General features: G+C 36.2%; 1 protein-coding gene and 1 non-coding gene across 7 annotated transcripts in view; one reads left to right on the forward strand and one right to left on the reverse strand.

Moving 5' to 3' along the window:
• Positions 1 to 27010, forward strand: part of GRM8 (glutamate metabotropic receptor 8) — an 826045-nt gene that overhangs the window by 658948 nt on the left and 140087 nt on the right. The window lies entirely within an intron of this gene.
• On the reverse strand, positions 15476 to 15586 carry LOC119047702 (U6 spliceosomal RNA). Its single transcript, XR_005082192.2, has one exon. It is a non-coding gene; the product is annotated as a U6 spliceosomal RNA (small nuclear RNA).

The raw sequence follows: 27010 nt of genomic DNA on the forward strand, positions 1-27010 counted from the left end.
GAGGGGAAAGAAGGGAGAAAGAGAGAAACATCAATGTGTGGTTGCCTTTTGTGTGCCACCTACCTTGGACCTGACCTGCAACCCAGGCATGTGCCCTGGCTGGGAATCGAACCAGTGACCCTTTGCTTTGCAGGCTGGCACTCAATCTACTGAGCGACACAGCCAGGTGTAGTCTTTTCTGTTATGAGGTGTTTTAGTTTCTCAAAAGCATTGTCTTTATTATCTCAAATATTATTGTTTCTTTTTCTTTTTTATGGAACTAACACATGTTCTCCATTGAACAATTACCATCCATTAATATAAATTGTTTATATCAATTTTGGGTTTTTATTCAGTAATCTCAGTCCATGTGTGAAAGGCATATCGTCTACTCGAGAGTGAATTTGAACAATTAGGTCTCTCCATTTTATTAGGCTGATTTTCTCAAGAGACAGGTGGTCCTTATTAGTGATTACAAGACATATTGTAATCTAGAGGTTCAGAATAAACATCAAAGCCCCATCTGAGACAGAACAGCCATATGCTGCTTTGAGTCCACAGGGAGAGGGTGGACGAGGTTACTGGATGGGCCTTAAATAACTCAGGGCTCACATTTTTATTCTTCCAACCAGAGCCACGTTTTTTTTGCATTACTGTAGGAATGAGACATATGTTTTGTTTTCTTATCTTTTTATTCAAGTAAATGATTTGTAGATACATAAAAATATTAAATAACAGTGACTTCATGAGTGCCTCAACCATAATTAGGACTGGCACTGTGTCAATTGCAAAGGTTGGTTTGAAGAAGAAAGGCTTCAATGTCTCTGATTTAACTTATCAGTGGCCCGTTCCATAGACTAGTGTAACTCTTGATAAGGTACTAAATTCTGGGCTCAGTTTTCTCATCTGTTAAATGGGGGAAATGAATGGACTTACTTTGAAGACTAAATGCATTGTAATATACTTGTCAAGAATAAGACCTCAAAGTCAGAAAGATGATGTTTGAATACCAACTTCCCACAGCCTTAGACACATTATTTTTACCTCTCTTGGTCTCAGGTTCTTCATCTACATGGAAACAGTCATAACTACTTCATAGAGTTTTGGGGGAAATTAAAGAAAATTGTGTGTATAAATATCCTAGAGCACTCAATAACATGTGTTCAGTGCTAAATGCATATGGTAATAATAGTTTTGTTTTGTTTTGCCAGTATAACCAGGTTACTGCAAAAGATCTATAATGGCTGTTTCTTTTGAAATGGACTCATGGATGCAGAGAACCAATTGACAGCTGTTAAGGGGGTGGGAGTTGGAGACTAGGTGAGAAGCATGAATGGATAAGAAAGAAGGAAAGAGAAGGAAGGAAGGAAGGAAGGAAGGAAGGAAGGAAGGAAGGAAGGAAGGAAGGAAGGAAGGAAGGAAGGAAGGAAGGAAGGAAGGAAGGAAGGAAGAAAAAGAGAAAGAAAGAAAGACCCATGGACACTGACAACCTATGGTGATTGCAAGAAGGAAGTGGGTAGTGGGAAGTAGAAGAGGGTAAAGGGCAATAAATGGTGAGGGAAGGAGACTTGACTTGGGGTGGTGAGCACACAATACAATATACTGATGATGTGTTGTAGAATTGTATACCAAAAACCTATGTAATTTCATTAACCAGTATCACCCCAGTAAATAAAATAAAATAAAATGGGTATTTTGGTCTGAAATACCATGTATATGAAATCTTTTCTACACTCATCTTGACAATCTGAGTATAAAAAGGTAAACCTACATGCAAGTACTGTGACAAATTGTGCGTATACAATAAGCTCAAAATGTTTATTTTGGTATGAAAAGAAAATGAACTTCATGATTTCAGTTCTTTGGAAACAATAAGCAAATTTTTGGTGGAATTCAGCCCCATCAAATCTGTCTTTCCTATGTGCCTGTAGTATAGTATTTATAACATGATGTTTTAGTTGAATATATTTGTTTACCTATATATATGTTCTCCTAAAGGGAGAATTTCTGAGTATTCTCATTTGACTTATGTGTTTGCTATTTTGGATAAACATCAAAAGTTCTTAAATAAAATAATTAGGTTCATTAATTTCATAGAGGAACAGTTTTCCTATAGAGAAAGTGAAGAATAGAGAAATAGTCTTGAAGTAGGAATGAATTGAAAGGAGTCAAAACCATGCCTGAGGGGTGGCTTGACCTTTTATTTGCTTTGACTCTTAGGTATTGTGCATTTTTTCCTTTGCTCTGTGTCTCCATTTGCAAAGGTGGCTGCATTTGAAAATGTTGTTTCATATTTACATCAGTGCCTATAAGACAGTCAACCCTCTGAGACAAGCATTATGTATAGGGCTCCCTTCCCTACAAAACATAAAGTCAATTCCCTGAAACCTTTTGCTACATTCCAATAGAACTTGAAATGTCACTATAAATGCCTTTATTCTGAAAATAATTTGTTCTATTTCCTTTCCTTGTTACAAGATGATTCATTGTCAAAACTATATATTTGTTTATTAGATAGAAGTTCATTTTTTTCAAAAATGTTAGTTTGGGTACTCTTATCAATGCTTATGAGAAAACAAGCATTTGGTAAATTCATGTTTTAGACATAATGAGCAAATGTCAAAGTGATTAACTTTTAACTATGTTCTTGCCAAGCCAAAAGTAGGTGTTCAATAAGTATCTGTTGAGTATGTGATTAATATTATTCTAGTTTCTGAATGCTGACTGAATGTGGAGCAATGATCCAAGATTATTGATTAGAAGGTGAACTGTTTGTATGCAGATTATTTATTCAGTGACTTCTCAGTGCCAGGTGGAATACTAAACCTTTGAGGAGTACAAGGTTCAATAAAATAAACTTCCAGATATCAAAGGATTTACATTCTATTAAAGGCAATGCTATACTTGACTTTAACTGCAATAAAAAAGCATAATCAGACAAGTACAGACTAAAGAATAAACTATAAATTTAGAAAATGTAATGGTTACCTCCCACTTGGGAGACTGGAAAAAGTTTCTTGATATGTGAAATTCAAACTAGATTTTGAATTACTTTGGTGGCCAGAAATGGTTGAAAGGGTATATAGCCCATGAAAAAACATCCATTCCAACATATATCTATCCATTTATTCCAGAATAAAGTGCTTCTGATGGGCCTTTGCTGTGATAGGTGCTGGAACGGTTAAGATGAATTTCAGATTTTGTCCCTAGTGTCACTCCTGACAGGAGCAGAATCCCATATTTCTTTTATGAACCCTTAATTCATCTGGCTATGTCTTAATCTTAGACACACATTCTTGTTAGCAAAGTAGAATCAGTGTCTCCAAGGAAGCATATTCTATCTTGGTCTGGAAGCCAGAGAATTAGGGAACTATTTCAATCGGTTTTTTATCCCCAAGAATGTAGGTTGAGGAGACCCTAATATTTGGATGTCTTATAGGAGAGGTCTGACATTCAGAAGTCCTGTACCATTCATATTCTTGCCCATGACATTTGCAGGGCTTCCTACCCTCTGTAGGGCTTTATAAGTGCTGAGTGTCTTCTGATGCCTACCTTTGAGAAGCAATATCCATTCGGTGGGTTGGCCAACCCTGCTTACACATGGACTTCATAATGCCAATTGGAAGAGCATTGATAAAGACAAGGACTGTTACCTATATTTTCATATACAGAGAGAAAAGGGCAGTTGATTTGTGGGATGAGCATGATGCTGCGTAGCCAGAACAGAGGACGATCTGAGCAGAGCACATCATGGGGCATGAAGAAAAATGGCTTGAAGCTAAATTTTATAGGGTCTCAAATACTAAAAGATTAGATGTTGGTACTCTTTAGGCTACAGTGAGCTTTCCAGTAGAGATATGTACAGCTAAATGTAGACTGGTTGGAGAAGAAGTTGTTCCTTCACTTAGTAGAGGCTGTAATTAAAAATAAATTTATTTCCTATGTTATCTAATTGTCTGACACATTCTCTCTGCCTGATCTATTCATCTACTTGGTTCGTGCCTTATTTTTTGTAAGATATTTAAAAGGACTTACTAAGATACATTCATCATAGTAAGATAACCGACCAAACAATTGAGGTAATTAAGAAGAAGGAATAGAATCATAATAATATAATGTAATATAATATATTATAATGTAACATAATATAATATAATGTAACATAATATAATGTAACATAACATAACATAATATAATATAATATAATATAATATAATATAATTAATATATTTAGTCAGCATTCAAGTGTTATTTTAAAATCAGTAATTATAGCCAATAGATTCCTCTAGACTGTTCAGTAGAGTAAGAAATAACCACAGTCCTATTTTAAGAACATACTCAATTATGTTATATAAAATATTATTTAATCTGATTAGGAACTGAGAAGCAGATTTAGTCATCTGGGTCTATTCCAGCATAGACTCTTGGGGTAATTTAATAGCATCCAGAGAATCCAGTAAAGCATTAGCATCAGAGAAAATATAAGTAGGGCATTAAAAATAAGGAAATTCACAAATACTTAATTAGTTTTGTTAATAAAAATAATGAAAAAAACAGAAAAGGAAAAGAAAGCTAAAAATAATAAAGGTCAAATTAGAAAAGGCAAATCAAAGAATATGATATAACTTAAGGAAGAACATAACATAAAGTAGAAAATGCCTCTTTATACAAACACCAAAGAGTGGCAAAGGAAGATGGAGACTCTAGACTTTTGTAGGGATAATAAAGTCATAAAAATTATAATAAATGATATATTAAGTCTTATTTTAACCTCAGGATGAGTTAAGTACATGCAATTTTAACATGATGAGCAGAATAAGTAAGCTTAAAGTAAAGTTATAAATATAAGATTATAATATAGAAGAATACCATAGCTGGTAAAAAGTGACTTCCATATGGTAGGTATACTAACATATATGTGAACCCTGTATCCTACGGTACTTTTAAAAAGCTCAGTGGGGCCCTGGCTGGTGTGGCTAAGTGACTTGAGCGCCGGCCTGCAAACCAAAAGGTTGCCAGTTTGATCCCTCTCTATCTCCCTCCTTTCCCCTCTTTCTAAAAATAAATAAATAAAATTCTTTAAAATATATTTTAAAAAGCTCAATGGACACATCAGCATGCTCTAAAATCTACAATGGACAAGAGAATGAATGAGATGAAAAAGTATTATATGCAAACATAATATGTAGCCCCCTGTTATAAATACAGGTCAGTACCTGATAACAGCCTGAAACTAAAATAAAGTTAATATGTCTTTGACTGAATCAGAAGTTTAACATGCCATCTTTCCTCAAAGCTTCCACTATTGAAGAAAAAAGACTAGAGCCAGAAGCAGGAATTTTTTCCATGTCCTTATACATTTTACTGAGGTTATATATCTTTATCTTCAAGTGAAGTTGCAGAAATAGATAATTGTGTGTAAAGTCAGCAGCTGAGACATAAAATAATGTTCTTTCCTTAAACTCATAAATAAATGACAGAGGGATAACAAGGTCACAATGACACTACAAGGACATAGAAAAGTACAAAATTTTACTGGTATTTTATTGGTTTTATTTGTTGTAAAATCATTTTAAATTAAACGTACTATTTTGAGATAATTATAGACTCACATGCAGTTATAAGAAATAATAAAGAACCCATGTTCCCTTTACTCAGTTTCCCCCTGATAACAACTTTAAAAACTAAATAGATACTTTTCCAAGGAGGACATATAGATGGCTAACACATGTGGAAAAAGATGTTTAACATCACTAGGTATAAGGGAAATGCAAACCAAAATCACAATGAGGTCCTGCGTCACATCTGTTGGAATGGCTATTATCAATGAGACAAAAAAATAACAAACGCCAGAGAGACATGGAAGTTGGTGCAGTCACTATGAAAAACAGTATGGAGGTTGCTCAAAAAATTAAGAATAGAGTTACCATATGACCCAGCAATTCCTCTTCTGGGAATTTATCCAAAAATTTTGAAAACATTTATTCATAAAGATATACATAGCCCTATGTTCATTGCAGCATTATTCACCAGAACCAAGTGTCCTTGGACAGATTGGATAAAGAAGTACATATACACAATGGAATATTTGCCAGCCACCAAAAAGATGAAATATTGCTACTTTGTGACAATATGGATCCACCTGAAAAGTATTATGCTAAGCGAAATAAATCAAATGGAAAAGGACAAGACCATATGCTTTCACACATGTGTGAGATATAAAACATAAAACAATAAATGAACAAATGAAACAAGCAAACAAAAACAAACTCATGGATATAGACAACAGAATGATGGTCACCAGAGGGGAAGGCGTGGTGGGGGGAGGAGGAAGAGAATACAGGGGTCAAACAGAGACTAGTCTCATTCCTTGTCTGATGGAATTCCTTGTCTGGGGTGGTGTATACATAATAGAGTGTGCGGATGCTGTGTTATAAATTTGTGCACCTGAAATTGATAAAATGTTTAAAAATAATGTTACCTCAATAAGTTTAATTTTTTTAAATATAAAAAATAAAATAGGCAGGGAAAAAATCTATGGTGTATTGCACTATCACAGCCAGGAAATTGACATTTATACATTCCACCAATGTTATTCAAATCTCCCCAGTTTTACTTTAATTCATTTCTGTGTGTGTTTTTGTATATTTAGTTCTACGCAATTTGGTTACATGTGTATCTTCCAGTATAACCAAGTGGAACACCCCCATCACCACAAGGACCCCTCTTGTTGCCCTTACATAAGCCACACTCACTTCCCTTCCTTATCCGCCCCACTCGGTGTTTGGCAAAAGCTATGTTCTCTGTTTCAATACATTTGTCATTGCAAGAATGTTATGTAAATATAATCATACTATATGTAAACCTTGGGGTTTGCCTTTTTTCATTAGCACAATTTCCTCAAAATTTATCAAAGTTGTCTTCCTTTTAATCGCCAAGTATTCTATGGTATAATCATTCACTTTCTGAAAGACACCTGCTAAATAATTATGAAGGAAACTGCTATGAGTACATATATTTGTTGAGTACATATAGGTAGCAAGAAAAAACAGGGAAGAGTATTGTCTTGCCTCACAAATCACCTTTATGTAACAGTTTTAAAAGTTATATTTAACCTTCTAATATAGAATATTGTCAAAAATAAGAAAGGGAAACTTGATTGCTATAGTATATATCTTGATCGCTCATAACCTCACATAGAAACCCCTTGGCTGTGGTACACTTAATATAGTTGTAGCAAAGGTACCCAAGTGAAAAAATTTTCATTTAAAAGTAATACCTCCTGGGTCTAGGTCCTTCTAATGTTGTACCATGAAAATAGACCTATGTTCTCTCCTTTTGTGCTTCACCTTTCTATCTTTTCCACCAATATTACACTAAAATTGCTATCTGTGGCACTAAAACCAAACTCTCACTGTGTTTCTGAGACTTCCTAAATGTTGTCCCTGATCTGTAATTAAGTTGTTCAAACACTCTGCTGGGCTTTCTGTAACTGGTTCCCATTTGACTTAGTATTGTAGCTGTCAGTTCTGTTGGTGCATTCATTCATTCATTCATTCATTCATTCATTCATTTGCATTCAGGCCATTTCTTTAGATTCCAGAATTTATATATGACTTCTAGATGAAGCCACTAGATACCTTTTTAGACGAATGATCTAACTTTTGTAAAATGTTTTCTATAGGAAATAGCAAGGGACACTGAGGTTGGCATATGCTTTCTACATCTCTTAGTAAGAACATACCTTAAGCTTGGCAATATGAATTAATTCACTTAAACTTGGGCAACTAGTAATTCTATCCTTGAATTTAGTTTGTCAAAGAGTCAAATGATTTAAAAAAAATAGTTTCCTTAGAATGTCTGATAGGGTGCGATTTCATTTTAAGGAACAAAACAACTTGAAGGACAGACCTTAGGAAATTGTGTGATGATTTAAAAGTATAATAACAAGTTAGGATTTAGCCTGATTTTTAGCCTGAGCTCTCACTAATCTTCAGATTTGTGTTTTATTACTTAATATTTGTGGCTTCAATTTCCATATTTACAAAACTGGGAATTTAACATAGTCACTAGAATTTCTTCCAAATCTGTTATTGTCTAACTGGATACTTCAGATAGTAAAAGTTATATTAAAATGTGTTTTCACATTTGTTTGTTTATTTATTGTTTTTTATTTTATTTTTGTCTTTATGTATATATTTATTATATTTTTCCATTACCACTATTCCCCTTATACCTTCTTCCACCTCCACCAACCCCCTCAACCCCACAATCACCATACTTTGTCTGTGTCAATGAGTCCTTTTTATTCTTTTCTTGATCCCTCTACCCCTTGAGCCCAGCCCAGAGCTGTCAGCCTGCTTTTTAACTGTCAGTCTGTCTCTATTGTGCTTATTACTTCGGTTTGTTCATTAGATTCCACACATGAGTGAAGTCATATGTATTTGCTGTGTAAATGTACTATGGTTGTTTTATCCACTCCTCTACCAATGGAAACTTTGGCTGCTTACAAATTTTGGTGATTGTAAATAATGCTGCAACGAATATAGGGGTGCTTATATTCTTTCAAATTAGTGTTTTGGGTTTTGTCAGATAAATTCCCAGAAGCAGAATCACTGGGTCATAAGGCAGTCCAGAGATTCAGTGCACATCCTATCAAGACACCAATGACATATTTCATAGAACTAGAACAAATATTTCAAAAATGTCTATGAAAACATAAAAGAACCCTAATAGTCTCACAAATCTTGGGAAAGAAGAACAAATTAGGGGGAGTCACACTATCTGATATCAAACTGTACTTTAAGATCATAGTAATCAAAACAACGTGGTACTGGCATAAAAGCAGACACATAGATCAAGGGAACAGAATAGAGAGCCCAGAAATAAACCCATGCCTTCATAGTCAATTATTATTTGACAGAAGAAGCAAGCACATACAATGAGATAAAGATGGTTTATTCAATAAATGGTGTCGAGAAAATGTACAGATATATGTAGAAAAATGAAACTAGACCACCTTCTTACACCACACACAAGAATAAATTCAAAGTGGAAATGTTATATATGAAACCATAAAAACTCAGAAGAAATCATAGGCAGTAAAATCGTGGACATTGCTCATAGCAATATTTTTTTTCTGAAATATCTCCTCAGGTGAGAGAAATGAAAGAAAAAATAAACAAAAGGGACTACATCATAATAAACATTTTTGCACAGCAAAGGAAACCATCAACAAAATAGAATGACAACCCATAGAATGGGAGAACATATTAGATGATACATCTGATGAAGGGTTAATATCCAAAATTCATAAAGAACTTACAAAGCTCATCTAAGTGGGGGAGGTAGGTGGTGGAGGGATTGAGCAAAAAGGAAAAGGACTCATGGACATGGACAACAGTGCAGTGATTGCTGTGGGGAGAGGGGAATAAGGGACTAAATGGTAATGGAAAAAGCGTACAATAAAGATTAAATTTTTAAAAATTTATAAAACTTAACACTAAAAAATAATCTAATTAAAAATTGGCATAGGACCTGAATAGGCACTTCTCCATGGCCAAATGGCCAATAGATATATGAAAAGATGCTCCGTGCCACCAATCATCAGAGAAATGCAAATGAAAACCACAATGAATTATCATGTCCCATGGGTCAGAATAGCTATCACCAATAAATCAACAAACAGGTGCTGATGAGGACGTGGAGAAAAGGGAACATTAGTGCACTATTGGTGGGAATGCGGACTGGTGAAGCCACTGTGGAAAACAGAAAGAAGTTACATCACTGTTAAAATTAAAAATGGTACTTTCTTTTTAGATTTAAAAGATAGTTTAATATGTTTATGGCCTCAGTCATTCATCTATACTAAGGTGATGGTGCAGGTAAACCTCACTGGTGTTAAAAAAAATCAAAAATCTTTCTTATATGATTAATAGTGCATCTTATTTACAGTTATCCAGATTTCCCCCCTGTCGTTCCCCATTGCCCCATCCACCCTTGCTTTCACAGGCAACCCCCACACTGTTGTCCATGTCCATGGGTCATTTACACCGGTTCCTTGACTAGACCTTTTGCTTTCTTTCCCTCCTTCTTCTCCCCCTTTTCCTCTGGTCACTGTCAGTTTGTTGCTTGTTTCCATGCCTCTGGTTCTATTTTTGCTCATTTGTTTTTTTGTTCATTAGGTTCCTCTTATAGGTGAGGTCATGTGGTATTTGTCTTTAGCCACCTGGCTTATTTCACTTAACATAATACTCTCCAGTTCCATGTATACTGTTGCGAAAGGTAGGAGTTCCTTCTTTTTTTTTTTCTGCTGTGTAATATTCTATTGTGTAAATGTACCAGTTTTTTGATCCACTCATTTATTATTGGGCACTTTGGCTGTTATAAACTATGCTCCTATGAACATTGTGGTGCATATCTTCTTTTGAATTGATGTTTCAGTATTCTTAGGGTATAACCCCAGCAGTGGAATTGCTGGGTAAAAAAAGCAGTTCCATATTTAGTTTTTTGAAAAAATTCCATAATGTTTTCCACAGCGGCTGCACCAGTCTGCATTCCTACCAACAGTGCAATAGCATTCCTTTTCTCCACATCCTCTCCAACATTTATTTTTTATTGATTTGTTAGTAATGGCTATTCTGACTGATATGAGGTAGTATCTCATTGTTGTTATAATTTGCATCTCTCTGATGAATAGTGATGTTGAGCATCCTTTCCTGTGTCATATGAGCCATCCATATGTCCTCCTTGGAGAAATGTCTGTTGAGGTTCTTTGCTTATTTTTTAATTGGATTGTTTGTCTTCCCGGTACAAGTTCTTTATATATTTTAGAAATCAAACCCTTTCTGAGGTATCATTGGAAAAATATGTTTTCCCATACCATTGGTAACCTTTTCGTTTTGATGATGTTTTCTTTAGCTATGCAGAAGCTTTGTAGTTTGATGTAGTCCCATTTGTTTATTCTTTCTTTTACTTCCCTTGCCCTAGAAGATATATCAGAAAAAATATTGATGTGTGTGACATCTGTAATTTTACTGCCTATGTCTTCCTCTGGGATTCTTATGGTGTCATGGCTTATATTTGAGTCTTTTATCCACCTTGAGTTTATTCTGGTATGTGGTATAAATTGTCTGGCTTCATTTTTTTGCATGTAGCTGTCTAGGTCTACCAACACCACTGAAGAGGCTATTTTAACTCAATTTTACGCTCTTGCCCCCTTTGTCAAATATTAATTGACCATAGAGACTTGGGTTTATTTATGGACTCTCTATTCTGTTCCATTAATCTATGTATTTGTTCTTACATCAGTACCAGAGTGTTTTTAAACATTTTTAAATTTTTTTAATTTAATTATTGTTCAAGTACAATTTTCTGTCTTTTACTCCCATCCCAGCCCATCCCTCACAGTGCTCCCCATTTCCACCCCCTTTAGTTTTTGTCCATGTGTCCTTTATACTTGTTCCTGTGAATCCTTCCCCTTTTCCCCAGAAATTCCCTCCCCTCTCCCCTCTGGTCCCTGTCAGCCTGTTCTCTATTTCATTGTCTTTGGTTATATTATGCTTGTTTGTTTGTTTTGTTGTTTAGCTTCCTGTTAAAAGCGAGATTATATGGTATTTGTCTTTCAATGCCTGGCTTATTTCACTCAACTCAGTAATGCTTTCCAGTTCTATCCATGCTGTTGCAAAGAGTAGTAGCTCCTTCTTTCTTTCTGTTGTATAGATTCCATTGTGTATATGTACCATAATTTTTTGATTCATTCATTTACTGATGGGCACCTAGGTTGCTTCCAACTCTTGGCTATTGTAAATTGTGCTGCTATGAACATTGGGGTGCATAGGTTCTTTTGGACTGCTATTTCAGGGTTCTTAGGATATAATTCTAGCAGTGGAATTGCTAGGTTGAAAGGCATATTCATTTTTAGTTTTCTGACAGAATTCCATACTGTTTTCCATAGTGGTTGTACCAGTCTGCAATCCCACCATTAGTGAACTAGGAGCCCCTTTTTCCCCACAACCTCTCCAACATTTGTTGTTTGTTGCTTTATTTATGTCATATCAGTACCAGACTGTTTTGATTACAGTGGTCTTGTAATATATTTTGATATCAGGTATTGTGATCCCTCCTACTTTGTTCTTATTTCTCAAGAATTCTGAGGCCATTTTGAGTCTTTTTTTGGTTCCTTATAAATTTTTGAAATATTTGTTTTAAATCTGTGAAATATATCATTGGTATTTTAATAAGGATTATGTTAAATCTATAGATTTCTTTGGGTAGTATGGACATTTTAATGATGTTAATTCCTTCAATCTGTGAACATGGTATATGCTTCCATTTATTTGTATGTTCCTTAATTTCTTTCTTCAGTATTCTGTAGTTTTCTTAGTACAGGTCTTTTACCTCCTTGGTTAAATTTATTCCTAGGTACTTTATTTTTCTTGTTGCTTTATTTTTCTTGGAAACACATGGGATTTTTTTCCTAATTTCTGTTTCTGGTATTTCATTGTTGGTATAAAAAATACCTTCAATTTTTAGATATTGATTTTGTAACCTGCTATTTTGCCAAATTAATGTATTGGGTTAAGTTGAGTAGTTTTTTTGGTGGAGCTTATAGAATTTTCTGTGTATACCAGGGATGTCCAACCTTTGTCATATCTGGGCCACATTGGAAAAAGAAGAGTTCTTCTAATGTCTTGGGCCACACATTAAATACACAAACACTAATGAAAGCTGATGAGCAAAATAAAAAGATTTTAAGTAAATCCATGACTTTGTGTTGGGCCATGTTCATAGACATCCTGAACTGCATGCGGCCTGCGGGCAGAGGGTTGAACACCCCTGACACTATCATGTTATCTGAAAATAATGACAGTTTTCCTTCTTTTCTATTTGGATGCTTCTTATTTCTTTTACTTGTATGATCACTGTGGCTAAAACTCCAATACTATTTGAATAAAAGTGGTGAAAGTGGACATCTTTGTTTTGTTCCTGATCTTAGTGGGAAAGCTCTAAGTTTTTGCCATTGAGTATGCTGTTGGCTGTAGGTTTCTCATGTGTGGTCTTTATTATATTGACATATGCTCCCTTTACTCCCCCTTTGTTGAGAGGTTTTATTATAAATGGGTGCTTATATTATCAAATGCTTTTTCAGCATCTATTGATGTGATCATGTTATTTTTGTCTTTCATTTTACGTGGTGTATTGTTTATTAATTTTGAATATTGTACCATCCTTGCATCCCTAGGATGAATCCCACTTGATCATCATTTTTTAATGCATTACTAGATCTGGTTTGCCAATATTTTGTTGAGGATTTTCACATCTATGCTTATCAGAGGTATTGGCTTGTAGTTTTCTTTTTTTGTTGTATCTTTACCTGGTTTTGGAATTTGGATAACACTGGCCTGATAGAAAGAGTTCTGGAGTTTTTCTTCTTCTTGAATTTTTTGGAATAGTTTGAGATGAATAGGAGTTGGTTCTTCCCTAAATGTTTGGTAAAATTTGCCTGTGAAACTGTCTAGTTCTGGGATTTTGTATGCCAGGAGTTTTTGGATTGTTGTTTCAACTTCACTAGGTGTTATCAGTGTATTCAGGCTTTGGCTTCTTTTTGATTCAGTTTTGGAAGATTATATGATTCTATAAATTTGTCTATTTCACCCCAGTTGTCAAATATCTTGGCATACACTTGTTTGTAGTAATTGCTTAAGATCCTTTAGAATTCTGTGGTATTGATTTTAACTTCTCTTTCATTTCTGATTTCAGTTTTTTGGGTCCTCTCTTCTTTTTTTTTTCTGGATGAATCTGGTTAAAGGCTTGCCAATTTTCAAAGAGCCAGCTCCTGGATTTATTGATGCTTTGAACTGTTCTTTTAGTTTTTATGTCATTTAATTCTGCTCTGATCTTGATTATGTCTTTCCTTCTTCTCACTCTGGACTTTGTTGTTGTTCCACCAGTTCTTGTAGATATAGGATTAGGTTGTTTATTTGTGATTTTTCTATTTTTTTAAGTAAGCCTGTACAGCCTAGAACTTCCCTCTCGGGACTCCCTTTGCTGTGTTTCATAGGTTTTGAGCTGTTGTGTGTTCATTTCCATTTGTTTCCAGAAAGTTTTTTTTATTTCTTCCTTGATTTCAGTGTTAACCCATTCACTGTTTAATAACATGTCATTCAGTCTCCATGTATTTGAATGTTTTTGAGTTTTTCCTTTGAGGTTTGTTTCTAGTTTCCATCCAATGGCTTGGATCAAGCCATTGTGATCCAAGATGCTTGATGTGATTTCAAGTTTCTTGAATTTTTCGAGGCTTGTTTTGTGTCCTACTATATGGTCTATCTTTGAAAATGATCCATATACATTTGAAAAGAACGTGTATTTTGCTTTTTTGGGGTGAAAATTTCTGTATATATCAATTAAGTTTATTTGACCTAGAGTGTTGTTCAGTGCCACAATATGCTGGTTGATATTTACTTTGGAAGATCTCTCTATTGCTGACAATGGGGTGTCAAAATCCCCTATGATGAGTGTGTTGCTGTGGATAGCTTTCCTGAAGTCCTCCAAATTTTTCCTAATTTACTTGAGTGCTCCTATGTTGGGTACATATATGTTTTCAAGAGTTATAACTTCTTGATGGATTATTCCCTTAAGTTATTTGAGGTGTCCTTCTTTGTCTCTTAAAATCTTAAAAATATTTTCTAAGAGAGGGGAAGGGAAGGAGAAAGAGTGGAAGAAAATCACCTCTCATCCCTTCCACCCAGGGGGCTTTGTCTCTTTTTATGGGCTTTGTTTTGAAATATATTTTGTCTAATACAAGTATCACTGCCCTATCTTTTTTTCCAGGTTCATGTGCTTAGATTATTTTTTACCAGTACTTCACTTTCAGTATGTGTAGGTATTTTGTTGAGGTGGGTCTCTTGTAAACAGCATATATGTGAGTAATGTTTTCTTATCCATCAGCTACCCTATGTCTTTAACTGGAGCATTTAATGCTTTCCATTTATGGTTATTATTGATAGGTACTTATTCATTGCCATTTTCCCCTTTGTACCTGTGTTCTTGTGTCTCTCTCTTTTTCTTCATCTTCTTAAAGCAGTCCCTCTTGCATGTCTTGCAGTGCTGGTTTGATGGATATGTATTCTTTTAGCTTTTTGTTTGTTTGGGAAACTTCATATTTCACCTTCCACTTTAAGTGAGAGTCTTTCTGGGTAGAGTAGTCTTGGTTGCAGGCCTTTGCTGTTCATACTTGGAATATTTCTTGCCATTCCCTTCTGGCTTATGGTGTTTATGCTGACATATTAGCTGCTAACCTTATTGAGCTCCCCTGTATGTTACTAGCTATTTCTCCCTTGCTGCCTTTAAGATTCTCTCTTTGTCTTTAAATTTTGCCATTTAAATTATGACGTGTCTTGGAGTGGGACTCTTTGGATTCATCTTGTTTGGGACCCTCTGTTTTCTGGACTTATGTGACTTTTTCTCTCATCAAGTTAGGGAAGTTTTCTGTCATAAAAATATGGGATGCTTTATGAATTTGCATGTATATCATTCTTGCACAAGGGCCATGCTAATCTTCTCTGTATCACTCCAGTTTTAGTATATGTGCTGCTGAAGCAAACACACATCTTACTATTAATGTGGGGTACTTATATTAAAATAAATTTGAATGTTTATAGCCTATGAAAACTAAAATTGAAATAGGGGTGGTTGATAATGATAGGCTATTTTGCTTACTTTTTTAAAAAATAAAACTGTGAACATTGTTGAAGAAGTTATCATGATAGTAATTTTTTGATCTCACAACATCTTTTTATAATATGCTTTAAAAAATAAGACTGATATAAGGAAGCTAAGTTTATTCTGTTTAATAGATGGACTCCAAACATGAATAAATAGAAATGACCAATGTGATTTTAGGAATGCTAGTTTATTTGAAAAGCACTTTTTGATGAAGATGTTTGTGAAAAATTAAGGATGTCATGGTAGAGAAGAAAAGGCCCATATGAGCAGTAAATGTGAGCAATACTGATTTTCACTCCCATTTAAAAGAGAAAAGTTAAATTACTGTGAAATTCCTACTGTGCCATCTAAAATTTGGTGGCCTTCAGTTTGTGACATTGAGACAATTGCTCCACATGTCATTATTGCCATTTACCTCTGTACCTGGTAAACAGTTTGCTTTTGGTGGTGGATGTATTAGAGCTCACAGATAGTGACCACATCTCCATCCTTCCTTCACCATAGACAGGGGCCTCTCCATTTCCCAACTCTCCCCTGAGATCTTCCCACTCTTTATCAGATTTTCACATATTATGTTAAACTTTTCTCATGGGATGAAGTTTCACATCTGCTGCTGTCTGGATAAGCAATTACTGGGAATCACATGAAAAGTAGAAATTTTTCATATACTTTAAGAGATTTTCAAAAAATAATTGGCCTTGGAAAGTTAATACCATAGTACTACCCTTCTGGCACAGCCTCCCACAGGGCAATGTGGTTCATTTTTCTGAGGGATTGTGATGGCTCTGAACATTAGGAGGAAGCCTCTTTCACAATTTTTTTTGAAAACTGTTGGAAACCTGAGGCTGAAATAACTTTTAAAATGATAACTGGTTCTTTTCCAAGTCAGCATTTTCTCAGACGCCTTCCTCAGAACACTGGTTCTGCAGGATTTTAAATAGCTCCTATGCACACAAAGGCTCTCTGGTGAAGTCCATATAGAGAATGTTAGGCCAACTTTTTGTTTTGTTTTGTTTTCTTACAAGTCTTTGTAGAGCTTTTAATGTGTTAATGTACATCATGGCTGACTGAGAAGTTAGCATCAGATGTTCTGTTTAGTAAAGTGATTTAACCATGTTATCCCCTTTGACTAAAGAAGATTTTGTGGAATTAATATTTCTTGAAACTCCCTTTAAGAAATATTGCTTAAGTTGAATTTTTCATTCATTAACTCATTTATTTCATCTTTATAATCATAAGTCTGTGAGTTAGATAGTTATGGAATTGCATTCTATAGAAGAAGAACTGAGATTAATAGTAAGTTTTTTATTTAAGTTCACTCAGCTAGTGGAAACAGATGAAATTCAAGGACATATATATTCGACACCAGTGCATGTATTTTCAGGAACACTGAAAATAACAGAATCAAGAAGTAAATGGTTGAATAAGGAGAACTAGGTTTTAGGGAAAAGATTATTATAGGAGAAATCTTCTTGAGTGTTTTTGAAAACAGACATAAAAGCAAAGCATACATGAGTAGGGAGTAAACTGCACAGAGTCAGGGAAAGAGGTCCTGGAATTTTCATGAGGCACAGAGGGGTGCATGCATAAGAAGGGAATAATAGAAGACCTATGTACAAGGTAAATCTTTGAATTTGGATCTCAGCATTGAGAGTGGGTATCATCCTATGATTATTGTCAGAAATGACCTGGTGACAAGCAGGAATTAGAAAGATTAACTGCCATCTATTAAAAAGATGGCTTTCATAGACATAATTTAGCAGTGCTACCCCACCATTTAAATTCTTAATAGGCATGGGTTTACTTAAAAATATGATTCTTAATCCTAACTACAAGTTTTTCTTAGTTTTTCAGTTGGATGAGCAGTTTTTCTTTTTACAAATCACCTCAGCCTATTCTGTATATTTTGAACTTAATATTAACCTAATCTCATTTTTTATTTTTAAAGTATTTTTATTGACTATGCTATTAAATTTGTCCCATTCCTCCCCTTTATTCCCCTCTACACTGCACACCCTTCCCACCCACATCCCCCCGACCTTAGTTCATGTGTATGGGTCATACATATAAATTCTTTGGCCTCTCCATTTCCTATACTAATCTTAACCTCCCCCTGTCTATTTTCTACCTACCATTTATGTTACTTATTCCTTGTATCTTTTTTTCAGTTTTCTTTTTTTAAATTTAATTATTGTTCAAGTACAGTTTTCTGTTTTTTACTTCCATCCCAGCCCACCCCCCAGTACCTTTTCCCCCATTTCCCCCCACCTCTTCCCTGCTGATAACCCTCCATGTGCTCTCCATTACTGTGATTCTGTTCCTGATCTAGTTGTTTGCTTCATTCATTTTTGTTTTTGTTTTTGTTTTTAGGTTAAGTTGTTGATAGTTGTGAATTTTTTATCATTTTAGTGTTCATATTTTTGATCATCTTCTTAATTTTAAATAAGTCCCTTTAACATTTCATATAATAAGAGCTTGGTAATGATGTCCTTTAACTTGACTTGATCTGGGAAGCACTTTATCTGCCCTTCCATTCTAAATGATAGCTTTGCTGGATAGAGTCATCTTGGATGTAGGTCCTTGCCTTTCATAACTTTTAATACTTCTTTCTATCCCCTTCTTGCCTGAAAAGTTTCTTTTGAGAAATCAGCTGAGGGTCTAATGGGAACTCCTGTGTAGGTAACTATCTCTTTTTTCTCTTGCTGCTTTTAAGATTCTCTCCTTCTCTTTAATCTTGGGTAATGCAATTATGATGTGCTTTGGTGTGTGCTTCCTTGGTCCAACTTCTCTGGTACTTTCTGAGCTGGACTTCCTGGAAGTCTATTTCTTTTCCCAGAGTGGTGAAGTTCTCCTTCATTATTTGTTTAAATAAGTTTTCATTTTCTTATTCTTCCTCTTTTCCTTCTGGTACCCCTATGATTGGGATGTTAGAATGTTTAAAGATGTCCTGAAGGTTCCTAAGCTTCTCCTCATTTTTTTTTGAATTCTTGCTTCTTCATTCTCTTCTGGTTGAATGTTTCTATCTTCTTTCTGCTCTAAACCATTGATCCGAGTCCTTGTTTCCTTCCCTTCACTGTTGATTCCCTGTACATTTTACTTTATTCCTCTATTTTCACTTTTCACTAAAAAGTCTTCATTTTTTCCTCTATTTTGTGACCATACTCAGTCATTTTTGTGATCATCCTGATAACCAGTGTTTTGAACTGTGCATCTGATAGGTTGGCTATCTCTTTGTCTCTTAGTTGTATTTTTTCTGGAGCTTTGATCTCTTCTTTCATTTGGACCATTATTATTATTTTTTTTTGTCTCAGTGAGGCTGTACAGGTAAGGGGCAGAGCCTCAGGTAAGGAGCAGAGACATAGCAACCCAGGTCCTTGTATGGTGCTGTATATGGGGGAGAGTTTGGAGGGGGAACAATGCCTCTTTTTCAGCTCTCTGCCAGCTTTTAGTCCTTTCCCCCACTACCCTCAAGCAAATTGGGCCCTTGTGGTGCCGATTCCTGGTTGGGTGTTTTTGTGTTCTAGGACCCATGGAGCTGTCCAACAGACTCTCCTGTGATGCTGGGAGTTTCTCCCACTGCCTAAGCCCCCACAGAATTTTCTAGTAAGAGGTTTTGAGACTTGATTTCCCTGCACTGGAATCCTGGGTTGTGAGGTCTGTCTTGCTCCCTAGTTTTTCCTTCTGGTTTATCTGCACACAAATATGGGACTGCCCACTCCACCAGCAGCCACCTTGCTGTGACTCCTCCTAGCTTCCTGTCTCCGTCCCTCCTACAGGTCTGGATGAATGTTTCTTCTTTAACTCCTTGGTTGTCAAACTTCCATGCAGGTAAATTTTCTGTCAGTTCTGATTGTTTTTTATTCTTAAATTTGTTGTTGTCCTTCTTTTGGTTGTGAGAGGAGGCACAGTGTATTTACCTATGCTTCCATCTTGACCAGGAGTATCCAACCTAAACTAATCTCATTTTAAGTTATTTAGAGATCTTTCAGGGAAGGATAACAGCATATTAATTTTATTTAATAACCATTTCTATAACACTAGTTAATAACAGAATACTAAAATGTTTTTTTGTATCTCTGCATTTGTTTTTGTTCTTATTAATTTATTCTGGGTTTTTTTAGATTCAATTGTTGGTAGATATATACTTGTTGGCATTATATTCATATTTTTTATTGTTTTATTCTTATAGAAGACATTTTATCATTTCATATAATACTGATCTGGTGGTGATGAATTCTTTTAGCTTTTTCTTGTCTGGGAAGTTCTCTCTATCTGTCCTTTGACTGTAAAGGATAGGTTTACTGGGTAGGCCATTTTTGTTGTAGATTTTTTTCTTTTCATTGATTTGAATATTTCTTGCCACTGTCTTCTGTCCTAAAGGGAAAAAACAGCTGACAGTCTTATGGGAGCTCCCATGTAGGCAAGTAACTGCTTTTCTCTTGCTGCTTTTAATATATTGTTTTTGTCTTTAACCTTTTGCATTTCAATTATGATGTGTCTTGGTGTGTCCCAATTTGGGGTCATCTTGTTTGGGGATCTCTGTATTTCCTGGACTTGTATGTCTATTTCCTTTACCACATTAGGGAAGTTTACTGATATTTATTTTTTCAAAAAAGTTTTCAATTTCTGGATCTATTGTTTTCCTTCTGAAACCTCCATGTTACAAATATTGGTACACTTGTAGTTGCCCCAGTGGCTTCTCACACCATCTTCAATTTTTTTATCACTTTTTTTGAATTCCTATATTCTGACAAATTCCAGGAATTTTTGGAATTCCTATATTCTTTTCTATATTCCAAATCACTAATTTTATTCTTGGCTTCATCTATTCTACTGTTGATTCCCTCTAAATTATTCTTCATTTCAATTAGTGTACCTTAATTTCTGACTGGTTCTTTTTTTTTATGATTGGCTTCTATGGTTTTTTTTTTTTTCCATGCTGTTAAATTCCCACTCAATTTCTTGAGTGGTTTACAATCATTGTTCAGAACTCTGTATCTGGTAGTTTGCTTGCCACTGTTTCACTTAGTTTGTTTCTGGGGATTTTTCCTATTCTTTCATTTGGGACCTGTTTGTCTCTGCATTTTGACTGCCTTCCCAGGTTTCTTTCTATGTATTATGTAGAGCTGCTATGTCTCCTAACTTGGTAGGATAGCCTTATATAGTACATGTCCTATAGGGCTCAGTGGTGCAGCCTTCCTTGTTACCTGATCTAGGCATTCTAGGTGTACCTCTGTGTGGACGCTGCTCACTTTCCTGTTGTAGTCAAGCCTTGATTACTATTGGCATCACTCAAGGAAATGACCCTCAGGCTGACTGATATGAGGACTGGCTGCAACTACAGTGGAGAAGCTGCTGTGTATAAGTTGACCCTAATGAGCAGGACTTGCTTCATTGGGACTTTGGTGCTCACCGAGTCTGCTCCTTTAGTGTGTCACTCATGGACGTGGTGGGATTGTAGGTAATCTGGCGTGGAAGTCTCTCTATCAGGTACACTGGCTCTGGGTGTCTCAGAAGATGCAAAGTCAGCCACTGTCTTTGCCCTACCTGGGGCCACCTGGCACAAGCTACAGAGTGATCTGTAGATAGCTGCTATTTGTGCTGAGCTTAGAGGTGCCCAGGAGAGTCCAAGCTGCACATCAAGGCCAGCTGCTGCTAGTGCCAGGACTGGGGCCATATTGTGAGAGCTACATGGCATGCCAAGGCCTGATGCTGCTTGTTTGCAATTTGTGAAACTCAGAGAGATTTTAAGAAAGTCTTACCAAGAGCCAATATAGTCAGTTTGTATGGAAAAGCCCCTGGAAATGGCTTGGGAGGGCCCCAAAATTGGATAGAGCAAGGTCTTAGGAAATCACCAGAATGGGTGTGAGCCAGGTTGGTGGAGACTCAGATATTGCATCTACCTGCTGGCTATATGGTGGGGTGTCTCAGAAAAGGAAAAATGACCTCTGCCAGTTCTGTCTGGCAAAAAGCTGCCCCCACCCCTCAGCTCTTTCCCTGATGCCAGATAATTCAGTTCCTCCCTGTATGTCCCTGGTGGCTCTAGAGCTGCTGCCACAGTGTTGGGGCTCAGAAGGAGTGAATTCATGTGAGTCTGTGCACCAGCCTTTTAGGAGGAACTGCCTGGGACTCCAGAGGCCTCCCTGTCACTTAGCCATACTCCCTGATGGTTTGTACAGCCAGGAGTTATGGGCACTTCTCTATCTGGCATTGGAATCCTGGTGTGGGGAGAGAACCCCTTGCTCCTCATGGGGTCCTCTGCAACTGAGATACCTCTCCTGATTTTTATCCCTCACACTTGCATGTGGGACCAGCCCACTCCACATTTTCACCCCACCTACCAGTCTTGATGTGGCTTCTCCTTTAAATCCCCAGTTGCAGGACTTGCATTTAGCTGGATTTCCAGCTGTTCTGAATGATGGGTATCCTAGAGTTTAGTTGTAATTTTGATGTATGATCTTTGCTAATTTCTTAAATGTCACAATTTTGCATGTGATTTGGTGAACAAATTCATGAGGCAATCCATGCTGAGCCTTTCAGTTCAATCAGCTATGGTCCCTCTTTGTGCACCTCAGAAATCAGGAAAGTAAAACTTCTTTTCCTAGGATATAAACTGCTTTTGCTCTTTTCATAAAATTTCATAAAACTAGTTGGCCAGTGAGACATGTTCTACCATCATCAGAACAGGCCTTGTTGTTGTATCCCTTGCCCGACATGGGCTTATTGAAATGTCACTGCTCCAGAATTGAGTCCATTTCCAGTCAGCCCACGACAGCTGTGAAGTCCTTTCTCATCTAGGATCTGAAGACTCCTAATATGTAAGTGTTCTCATTTTATAGTATCTTCTTTACAATCAAGAGTTTTGTGTGTAAAAATACTTTGTAAACTTCAAACACTGTAGAATTGTTAGCTATTATTTGAGAGGGTCATAATCATTTTTTATAAAGAGTAATGGCTACACAAAGTTATATTTTAAAACATCACCTTTGGGAGAATTTTTGGCATATTTTGAGATATGTATGAATTTAATAGAATTACATTTTCACACATTTCAACAGAACTAAATTTCTAGTATCCATTAGTCTTCTCTGATTTTTGTTTCTGTGTGTGTGTGTGAAGTGTAATTTTTTTCCCCTTACTTAAAATAAGAATTTTGTATAAGTACCTCACATAAGATAAAGCCTATAGAAAATTCTTGTACTATAATTGGCACACAGAATAGATGCTCAGTAAATATGAGTTGAAGCTGAGAATTTCCCTTACAGGTTTGGCACATGACCATTTCTCCATACTTTCACATGGGTAATGCCAGATGGGAAGAAAAAAATATGTTTTTTAAAGTTTTTTTCTTTAAATTTAATTAGTTGCCCTGTAGCTGATATATAAAATAGAATATTACTAAAATTAGAGAACTAAATAAAGGCCAAATTCAAAAGTGGTAATTTTCCATGAATGTACCATTTTGCAGTCTTTTAGAAGATCATATTTATTGGCATGTAAAAGAGCTGCTTTTTTGTGACAGGAGCCCTCACCTTCGAGAGTGCACGCACCTCCGGAGCATGGCGCCATCTGCTGCTGCTCCCTAATGGCGGCCCTCAGATTGCCCAGCGTCTCTCAGTGTTGAGTGGTAGGAGAGATGGGGAAGCAGCTGTTTGGGAGCTTTGTGGCTGCTTCTGCCCTCCTCACCACCTGGCAGATGTACAGCTGGGCTTACGGAGTAGCAGACACACTAAGCCACTGTATTCCTCTCCACACCAGTTGCTCATTTCTCACACAAACCACTAATCCTTTTCCTGGCATTGTTTACCCATCTCTTTTCTCTATTCCCATTCTTTCTCCAGAATGCTAAGGGGGGGATGGGGTGGGGAGACTGAGAAGCTGTTTGCAGAAGGGTGCAAGATTCTGGCTGAACTATATCCTGCTTCCCATATAACTGTTTTCCATTTCTTTAACCAAAATTCTTAAAAACCTATGTCAGAAATATATGCAAATACATCATTTCATTTAGCTTCAAATCAACCCTCTATGAGGTTATTACTGTTTATATGACAGGAATGATATGAATATGACTATTAAGAGTTTTTCACTCTAGCTTTCTTTGGAGGAGAAACATCTTTGCTATCCGTAATCAGGTCTATGAATGAGGGGAGAATCAGGAGTCATTGAAATAAGCTTGATTAATTTACACTGAGAAGTTCAGAGAAAGAAATGAATATATCTAGTAGTTGTGAGGTAGGGGAATGCAAAAAGGACAGGGTTGCTTTGGTGAGAGATTTTGAGGGTTAAGAAAGAAGACAGAAATAGTCTTTTTACAGAGAAAGAGAGAGAGATAACAAGAGAGAGAAAGGATGCTTGAGATCAGAAGTGCTTCCTCCCTTCCAGATCAGGAGGAAACCATGTTCAAGAGATACAAAAGAATTTTAAGGCATCGTGCTTGGTTTTCCTTGGCTGGTGTAGCTTACTAGGTTGGAGTGTTGTTCTGTAAACCAAGAGGTTGAGGGTTCAATTTCCAGTCAGAGCACATGCCTGAGTTGCCAGTTTGGTTCCTGGTGGGGGCACATACAATCTGTCCCTGGTCTGGCTGTGGACCAGAGACAACTGACCAATGTTTCTTTCTCACATCAATGTTTCTCTCCCGCTCTCTCTCTTTTCCCTTCTCTCTAAAATCAGTAAGTGTGCTCTCAGGTGAGGATTTAAAATAATGTTCTTTGTTAGATGTGTTACATACAGATTCATCTTTTGGAACTTCTGAGAAACCTCAGTGGATATTAAAGTTTCTTACAAATTATTTTGGGGTATTTAGCACTATCCTGTAGTGTATTGGTATAAATCTTCACCTAGACCATAGATTAGAGTGACATGTCATTGTTTTACAGCCTTGAAAATTCACAGGAATTTCCACATGCTTAGATGTTACCTGTGGTTGTCCTGAGAACACTACACCAAAACTGGAGGGAACTTTACTACTCCGAGATTAAAATAATGCTTCAGGGTGATAATATACTATTTGGCATGGGATTGCTGTATGAAGTAATTTTTAAAATTTTAGTATGGAATGGATTGGAACAGCCCAGGATGTTCCCTTAAAGATTGGAAGTTAGCTTTTAAATCTTACATCCTAAGATATCAACTATTCAGAATAGAGGAATGAAGTATGGCACCCACACCTGTGTTGGTTTATGGCTTAAAGCCCTTATACCACCAATGAAAACTCAACTCTAAGGTGTTAGATTTGGAAACCAACAGTGATACTAGAAATTTAAGGAAGTGATGGCCAAAAACAGAAAAAAATAGGTCTTGGAATTATAAATAGGGTTCTCTACTGAAAAGGGGCAGCTATGATAAACTTTGAAGGCCATGGGTCAGTGGCTACAGGATTTGACCCTAGGATACTTTCCTGTATCCAAAGACTACACAAGCTGTGCTTCTGAAGAAGATGGCCTCACTGAACTAGAAAAAGACTGCAGAGTTGATGGAGCCTAGGAGTGCAAGTTTATCTACAATTAGGCTTTGATAATAAGGAAAGAGGTATCTGCTGTGCATTCAGATTAAAGGGAATTTATACCCTGAGCCTGTGAGATTAGAATCTTCAATGAGCTTTGGAATAGGAAATGAAAATATCAAAAATATGGGAGATAAGAAAATGAGACAAGAAACAGTGTGGGCTGATTTTGGATGAATTTCTGTAGAATTTTAAAAGAAGGAAGAGACCTGGAGACAGTTGTAAGTATTAGAGACATTAAAGATGAGGAAAGATGACTTTTCATACATTTTTCTCTGTCCTATGAATTGAGATAAATTCCCTTGGTATTTGTGATTGGCATCAATAAACATTCAAATCATTTTTCAAATTTTTACTGGCAATTTAGTTTTTAAATATTAAGTACCACTGCTCTCAATTACATGGTGCATTCACTTCGCAAATGTTAAGCATATTTACAATGAGGAAACCAAGGCTTAGAAAATGGAAATGGTTTACTCATGTCTGTCCAATCACAGCACTTGAACAAGATTCAAGCTACTTGCATTATACAGTGGTTGCCTCCATCGATCGCCATCATGTTTCTTATTATTAACCACTCTGGGAGGAGAATGGGTGGAGGTCTGGGACTGAGGGCTAATAATTGGGCAATAAGAGAAATGTATTTGGGTACAAGACCTAAAATCCTACTTGGAATTTTAGTGGCAGAAAGAGAGACACAAATACAAGGGAAAAAAATAAAACATAATAGTGCCTTTGGTCATGCAATCATGTTCTTTTTAAAGTGTTGGTACCTTATAAATGTAGAAGTATCATAGTCAAAAATATGGTATATATAAACAAATATAACGTTACTGAGTCCCACTTTGACATCTGTTTATTCAAACATGGTAGTTTGGTTAGTATTTTCTTTTTAAATTCATGACTGAAGACAAGAGTTATGGATCAAGTGGCCGATTTTATTTCACTCACTAAAGGATCTGTTGTCTACCCTTAATAGTACATGGTAGCTCAAAGCTAACTGGGGAAAAAGGAAACACCAGATAATTTAAGTGGCTAGCAAGTAAGCTGTTGAGACAAAGCTTGGAATTCAATAGGATTGATAGAAGACTGTGAGTCATGTTATGCTATCCTTGCTTAATAGAGTCCATATTCATCAAGGAACCTCTGCACAGGAAGTGCCGATTCTAGGCCTTAACAGCCAAGTCAATTGATAGCATCAGACAATAGCTGTTGTCTCTGGGCCAGTCTGCAAAGTAGTCCAATAAAAAAAAAAAAAAGAAAGGAAGCCTGGTTAAAAAAAAAAAAAGCACTTCACCGCACTTTGTGAGTGTCTAATTAAACACAAATTAGAAAAGAAAGTGAAAAGAAATAGGACTGTAGTTGCCTTAGGGAATTTTAGATCATAAAGCACTTAAAAACTTAACTTTGTACAAAAAATGCAAAGTAAAAACAGGGCTGGGAAAAAAAAACATCTGGAGAGTCAGGCAGTTAAGCTTTCATAGTCCTAGAGATGTAGCTCTATTATTGACTATAGGATGGGTGAGGAAATCCTTCCTTCCTAAGTAAAGGTAGTTTTACATTTAGCATCAGAGTGTGTTTATAATTTGGGGGTACATATTTGAGGTTTTTAAAATTCATTACAGCTTTTTCTTATCTGCCCTCAGTCTATGCTCAGATTTACTTGACTGCTTTTTGTCATCACTCAGTCATGATCAACTCCTCTGCTTCATCCACCCTTCATCTTTATTCCTTTCAGTGTATTCTTCATTTCAGATATTGTCTTCTTCATTCTGACTGGTCCTTTTTCATGGTTTCTATGTT

The sequence above is a fragment of the Artibeus jamaicensis genome, unplaced genomic scaffold (assembly GCF_021234435.1).
Source record: "Artibeus jamaicensis isolate MK-2021 breed Jamaican fruit bat unplaced genomic scaffold, CSHL_Jam_final scaffold_3307, whole genome shotgun sequence".
In the NCBI taxonomy this organism is placed as follows: domain Eukaryota; kingdom Metazoa; phylum Chordata; class Mammalia; order Chiroptera; family Phyllostomidae; genus Artibeus; species Artibeus jamaicensis.